This window comes from Thunnus albacares, chromosome 11 (assembly GCF_914725855.1).
Source record: "Thunnus albacares chromosome 11, fThuAlb1.1, whole genome shotgun sequence".
NCBI classification, from domain to species: domain Eukaryota; kingdom Metazoa; phylum Chordata; class Actinopteri; order Scombriformes; family Scombridae; genus Thunnus; species Thunnus albacares.
Window position 1 is genome coordinate 31,476,528 of NC_058116.1, and position 7,400 is coordinate 31,483,927.

A 7,400-nucleotide genomic window follows, 5' to 3' on the forward strand; every position below is an offset into this window, starting at 1 on the left:
TGCAATTTGCCAAATACGTTAATTAACATTTTCTCATTATGTTGAGAGAAAATGTGATTCAGCAGCATTGCGTTTCTAACAGAACGTAGAGGGCCAGCTGTCTCCTTTTGGGTCAAGCTCACCTATCTTCATGATTGTTGCCATGGAGATCGGCGCTAAAGTAAACAGTCAAGGTTGTCTGTAAGGCAGAGTCCTCTTATCTGGTTGTGGGATGGGTGCTGCCAGGATAATTAGGTGTTGGTCAGGTTGAGTAACGTTTCACTGTGTCTGTACCACTTTGAATTGTACCAGAATGTCTCAGCAATCGATCAAGTTGTCAATAAATTCTTTGCACAAGACATCGAAGGATTTCCAGGTATTTCTTCTCTAAGATTTTTCCATAACAATACTGAACACATTTTATTTTGTTTTACAGTTTATTTTACACACATTTCTCAAAACTCTTCATACAATCAGCTCAACAGAAGTTAATATGGAAATTAATGCAATCAATCGTTTCTTTGAACATCAGCTTTTGCCCTCACAATCAAATATTACACAGCTCATATAGAACATTCACTCTCAGCTCAGATAAAATCTATACATGTCCTTTTTATAACACACTGATCTGTACACATTGATCAGATAGCTGTCAGGTTGTTAAAATAGCTCCTGCATTCAAATGATTAGCCCACATAATATGGTAATATTAGACACATGAGATCAATCAATAATCACTTCATATAATAATAACTTTATAGCAGCTTTCAAAAACAAAGTTACAAAGTGCTTTAACATAAAAACAGATAATACAAGTAAATAAGATCCAAAACATAACATATAAACAAAATAAAATAATTCAAATGTTAACAACAAATATCATCAGTAAGTCTTAATAAGAGATTTAAAAGAGGACACTGAGATCAGAACCATCAGTAGAGCCCCGTTGGAGGATCTCAAGCAGCTATCAGGCTCATAGATATAATCAGGAGTCTGACCATTCAGGGCTTTAAAAACAAGCAGTAAAATCTTAAATTCTGCAAGATCCCACATGAGATTTCATTGTGCCAGATTAAAGAGATTAAAGGAATAAATGAGTGGAGAAACATAATAACTGCAGATGCTTCCACTCAGGTGCACTTCATGGTACAATTACACAATTAACATCCAATCCTGCTCTGTGACCTGTATAAATATACTCAGAAGGCCCAGTTGATTCTGATAAAAGAGGGTTGATTGTTGAGGCACGAATGTCAGGAGCTTCAGTCACAAAGACTGTTTAACTGACTGGTGTTTCACTGAAGTGACGTCATTTAGATCGATGAGAAAAAAGACGTCAGTAAACAGAAATTGTGTTTGACAGCACACATTTGATGACCGTGATGCTTGTGCATCAGTGCGATATGTAAGTAAAAACAGAAGAGCAACTCTTCCTCAGGTGACTGAGAATGTCAATGCAGGATGTGATCAGACTGTGTCAGCAAGAACAGTCCATTGACAATTACACAGAGAGGGATATTATAGTAGGGCTGCAGTGCATAAAGCCCTCATTACAAAGATGAATGCACATCTGAGAGTTCAGTGGTGCAACAACCACAGGCACTGGTCTACAGAGATGTGGAGAACAGTGATGAGGTCAGATGAGTCATCCTTCACCATATTCTCAACAGGTGGGCGACGGCATGTGTGGCGTTCATAAAGAGAACAGTCCAGGTCTGAATGCTTGACCCCTACAGTGAGGGGGACTGTTGACTCTGTTATGCCGTGGGGGGCATTTTACTGGCATGGTTTGGGTCCACTTGTCCCATTAGAGGGAAGGGTCACTGCTAATCAATACAAAGTAGTTGTGACTCCTGATGGGAGTGGTCTCTTCCAGGGTGATGATGCCCCAATTCACAGGGCACGAGGGGTCACTGGATGGTTTGATGAGTATGAAAATGATGTGATGATGTCACCAGATCTCAACCCAGCTGAACACCTATGATAGATTTAGGACCAACATGTTAGATAGCGCCTCCAGCACTATTTTGATGATGATGCTGGAGGTGCTGGTCTTCACCCCCCCAGTAGAGTTCAGAGACTGGAGAATAAATGTCAAGGTGCACTGAAGCTGTTCTGGCAGCACATGGTGGCCCAACACTGCATGTTGGTTTTTCCTTTAATTAGCCAAGTCAAAATGTATTTGTTTATATTAAAATAAATAAATAACATAAACTAATATAAAAATAAAGTGCAAATAAGAATGAAAGAAAACTGTCACTCCTCTGTATTTCATTTGTGGCTAAATTTTGATGGATTGCCTCTTTTTTAAAAGCTCCTCCACTCAGTTTTGGGCAAATTACCAAGATTCTCCAAGAAACCTTTTGTGATAACATTGTTTTGTGCAACAGCAAAGCCAACAACACTGTCTGAATACCTAAAACATTCAGTTCAGCAGTTGAAAAGCTTGAGTACTGACTGTGTTTGTCAGGGACAGACATTTTTCTTGAAAGTTTGTTCTGTGATTTGTGATGCTCCAACAAGGACATTTATCAGGAGTATCAGGTCTCACATTGGATATTATCACTGTGATAAGTGCTTACAAAAGAATAAACACAACTCACCGGGTGACATTTCCTGAGGATACTGCAACTTGTAGAACAAATGAATCTTTTAGATTAGGAACAGATGAAGAATCACCACCTTACTTTGTCCTCTGGTAAATACTGGTGTTGATATGGTTGCTGGTTTTTCCTGATGATTACATGCACCTGCTGTGTTTGACTGTTATGAGGCATCTTCTTGAAAAGGTGTCTGCTGCCTCTTTGTGTTCCAGAAGTTTGTCTCTTCAAGTTACCCTAACCCTAACCTCTGATAAATTATTGGCATTGGCACAAAACCAACAGAGATGCTGGATTTTTGCTGTTGACTGGTCCTGTTGTATGATAACATCACGTTTCTCTCGGTTTCTATCTATATTTTCGTTATCCTGCTGTATTGTTCACAAATGAACCAACTGGCTCATCATTTCCGTGTCTCATTTGTGGAGTGTTACAGCTTGCTTTATGGTAAAGTCCAATTAGTGCACAACATTCGTGGATTAGTGCATCTTGCTTGTGATGTAAAGGTCATTCAAACAGTATCTCTGGTTTCTCTTATGAATAATAAGGAAAGCTGACAGTCTTCTAGCACAGATTACCTGAACAGGAGCAGAGAGGTTGTGATTTTGATTCACCCATTGAGCAGGAGACCTCTTTAAAACATCTACATCAAGATGGGCCGGTACCACAATGGATGTTAGGGATGTGCAGAGAGCCTAGTATTTGTATTTTTATTTGTTGAGGCAGCAAAATTATTTGTATTTGTATTCGAATAAAAGTGGACAGAGGCTTAAAAATCCTGTTTTTGTTTTTATTACGCTTTTAATTTTAGATTAAACTGTTACAATAAGTGTTCATGTAGTGTGTGTCAGTAGTTCAGCTTTATCTCTGGGGAACACTCCCAACTCTGGGACTGATGTCCAAATTAGGAAATGTGCGTCATGTAGCAGGTGGATGTGACTCCCCTCACTGAGACCTGCTGATAGACGTCACAGCGGAGCAGAGGAGAGACACTGAGATAGTGATGTAACTGACCTGCACGCTGGTATTTGAGATGGTTTATTTTTCTTCCTGAAAACAAATAATTTTTTAAATATTTGTATGAAATAAATATTCATTATTTACTATTTGTGCTTTGCCGAATAATATATTTGTATTCAGGCACACCTCTAATGGATGTTGGGAAATATCAGTTCTAGATCTAAAAACATCAGATAAAGCTGACTGCATTGTCATTGACTGGGAAAGTTGTTTCTGTGCAAAAGATAGTTGGCCATGAAGACAGAGAGTTTGCCATGCACCAGGAGTACAGAGTCAAAGAAGCACTCTACGGTTACCCTCTCGACTCGAGAGCTGGGATTATATGTCATCTCCCACTTGTCCCCTGTGATGCACTGTGTAGAGATTGTTAAGCCTTTGCAAAAGTGTGTGCGGTGGGAGACAAGTTTGAAGTGTTGCCTCTTCCTCACACAAATTAATCCCATGCATTTGTTCAGTCTTTGTGCATAGTTGAGTACACTGTAGCTGTTAGTTTGGAACATGTCCTCTTTGTTTTTATGTGCAGTTTTCATTCTGTCCTAAATATCTTTAGGTTTTTACTGGCTTAATTAATTAATTAAATAGTTGTGCCGCATATTTTTACTCATCATTGTAATCAGATTACTTTTATCCCTCATCTTGTATCAGGAGATGTTTCACATTGTTATATTTGAATCCAATAATGAAGTGGAAGTGGTGCTTGAGGAGGAGCCAACTGGAGCACATTGGATTCCATACATAGTTCGCTCAATATTAAGCAAAGGTATGAAGAAGCCATTATTCGCTGTGCTCAGTATCTAAAATTCTTTCCATTCTTATATTCACTCCATTCATTTTTACTTTCACAGCTACATATGAGGAAGCAAGAGTCCAACTGACAGATTCAGAAGACTCCACACAAAAGCCACAGCAGAAAGAGAATTGGCCAAAACCATTAGTGGAATTTGCAGGACTGATGATTATCTTACTTTCATTTAAAGGAGAAATTCACTGCTGTGAATATAATGATGTCTTGAAACTAGGTCACCTAATTAGTAGAAATGTGCAGTTATTTTGGAAATTTGTGCCTTATGACTAGAGAAAACTGAGAAAAAGCAGTAAATTCCCTATAACACTCTTAAGGGGGAATAATCCTACAACAACCAGAATGCACTGCGTGCGTCATGAGCTGTACACAGCTGTACACCCACCAAGTGTGGAGTCGATCGGATGAACGGTTCAAGAGATACATGAAGGACATACAGACAGAGATTCCCTCCTTTAGTAGATGCATGCATAGAGTAGTTTTGGTGTCATATGACAATAAAACAGTGTCACGGGAAATTATATCACAAATACAAGACCTGAAGAAGCAGAGTTCCACTTGTCAGTTCAGATAAAGGGAATTAAAGTTCACGATCCTGAACAGCATTTATGCTTTTCTTAACAGACTTTGGTGGTTTGACAGCATGTTTCAAATGGAATTAGACTTACAAATATATAAATCTCCAAGACAAATTTACTCTTAAAAGTAAAATGTGTATTTCTTTTCAATTTCCTTCACTTTTTGACAGTGTTGTACACTTTGAAATTTAAACCCTGATGCTCTCTTGTTCTCTTTTTTGCAGCGATTAATACAAGAAGTCACACAAGTCAGAAATGCAGACTGCAGTGAATATGAGCAAAGAACTCGCCTCACACAGACATCTGAAATATTGTGAGCTCAGTCTTCACTAGGAAACTAGGAGTCTTTAAAACTGCTAGACCCAGACGCCCTTTTACGGGGATTGCCAGGGTGTTTACATCTGCTAGTTAGGCTCACCTGACACGCACATCCAATGTACATCATCATCATCATCATCAACGTCATTATAAGAACACAGGTGCAAACAATTCTGTTGTTTAAGAACACGTCATGAATCTGATGTAGACTTTTCTTAGGACCTTCCTCAAGAACAAATTGAGGTATCGCATCTCCCTTGATGATGACTTTTTTCATTCAAGCTTCACTCAGAGTGAACATACTCAGAGTTGATTGAACTGACTTAGATTTGTGAAACAGTTAATTGAATAATAAATTATCATCCCATTGCACAGCCTGTATGAGGGTCATCTGTGTTTGAAGGAGTCTTTACATGACACTCAGGGATTAAAAGACAAGAGCTACAAAAGCCTCACAGAGTTGGACTATTGGTGCGTATATCCTCCCATTGTTTTATGACTCCTAGAACAATATCACCAGTAATCATGTTTTTACCAAATTATAACAGATAAAGCTTGATTAGTTGTTGTTTTCAGTAGTTCAAATTAAAAACAAACTTATGTTTAAAGCCAGAAGCTCAAGAACATTCTGCATTAATTAACATATCATCACCTGAGTGTATATAAGGGCTCAGGTCAGTGTTTGAGTCTTTACAGGCCACTCAGGACTTAAAGACAAGATGTTTAATTATAATAAAAAGTATAATAAAACCAGATTTACAGGGTTGGACATTTGATAAGTATATATTTACATTGTTTTAATACTACTCAAATAAAAATTAAAATTAAAGCCAAAGATAAAAACTTTATGTTTAAGGCCAACTTTATAACTTTTTGATGATATATTGAAAGGTTGGATGTTTAAGGACTTTAAAAAGCTTTTTCTTCAGCAGGGAATGAAGAGCTTTTCTAGTTTAATGTTGCTTTAGAACCTCCAGTTTATACATTTATAGCAGTAATAACATATTTATAAGTTGCATAATAGTCATTGCATATTATGTCTTGCATCTTTATTTATTTATCTTATTTATCTGTTGCCCAGGTGACAGTAAACATGAGGAGATGTCCCATACGCCAACGTTTCAGAGCACCTCCACAGAGGAGACAAAGCTTTTCCTTCGACCACAATCTGGAAGGAAAGTAAAAGATCTTCAGACATTACAGAGGTTGGTGATTACTGAACTGAGCTGAACATGTTCTGCAACTTTATGATAATGTTTGTTTAGATTTGGAGGACCAATTCAACAATCTGTTACAGAGAGCAGACATTTGAACCATGTCCAAAAAGCACCGGTATGCTTTTTACACTGTAAACAGTATTATCATTGCACTAGTAGAAATATCATTGGATGCAAACAGTTTTTTTGCTGGCTTAGTACTTGTACAATGTGAAATGATAATAAAGTCGTCTCTAATGTGATATATTCTAATCCCATGGAACATTATTTCACTTAATGTTCTGTGTCAACAGGGAAACATAAAAAAAAAGAAATGCTTGAAGGTGCAATAGAAGGTGTAATAAAGACAAAATGAGCAGAAAAACAGCAAAGAAAAAAATGACAAAGAGGTCATTGATGACTTGAAGGTTGTGCTGAGTGATCTACAAAAAAGAACTGATGAAACTTCAACTTCAGAGGTTTCAACAAAAGAGATGAGTAAATGAGAAAAACTCACACATGAAAAGAAAAGGGTACCTCAATTTAAAAAAAACCCAGACAAAGAGGATCCTAAGAGCTTTGGTTCGCTGCCTAATTGTAAAGTTTTCTAATCACTCTGTGTTTTCCTGACATTTTCCTAACAATTGTCCTGTTTGTTTACTGTTTTTAGACAATCTTAGACAATAGATTTTATTGACAATGCATGGAATAAGACTTGTCTCCATTCAATCTCTGTAGCAGCAAAGCAGCTTCAACAAAAGGCCTAAATGCAGGCTGTAATAAAGGATCGATGGAGAAAACTGTACAATTAATATATAAATCAACAAGCAAAGAAAATAAGCAATGTGAGGCTAGACTGCACCACCGGGGGATTTGTGTATAGTTATGTGTAAACAGAGTAAATTAT

The 7,400-nt window shown here is 37.5% G+C and overlaps 1 long non-coding RNA gene across 1 annotated transcript; it reads left to right on the forward strand.

Annotated features, from left to right (window-relative positions):
- The first annotated feature begins 5,056 nt into the window (after positions 1-5,056).
- LOC122992781 lies at positions 5,057-6,605 on the forward strand. The gene is made up of 3 exons (XR_006406143.1): positions 5,057-5,540; positions 5,673-5,768; positions 6,379-6,605. It is a non-coding gene; the product is annotated as an uncharacterized LOC122992781 (long non-coding RNA).
- The last annotated feature ends 795 nt before the right edge of the window (positions 6,606-7,400 follow it).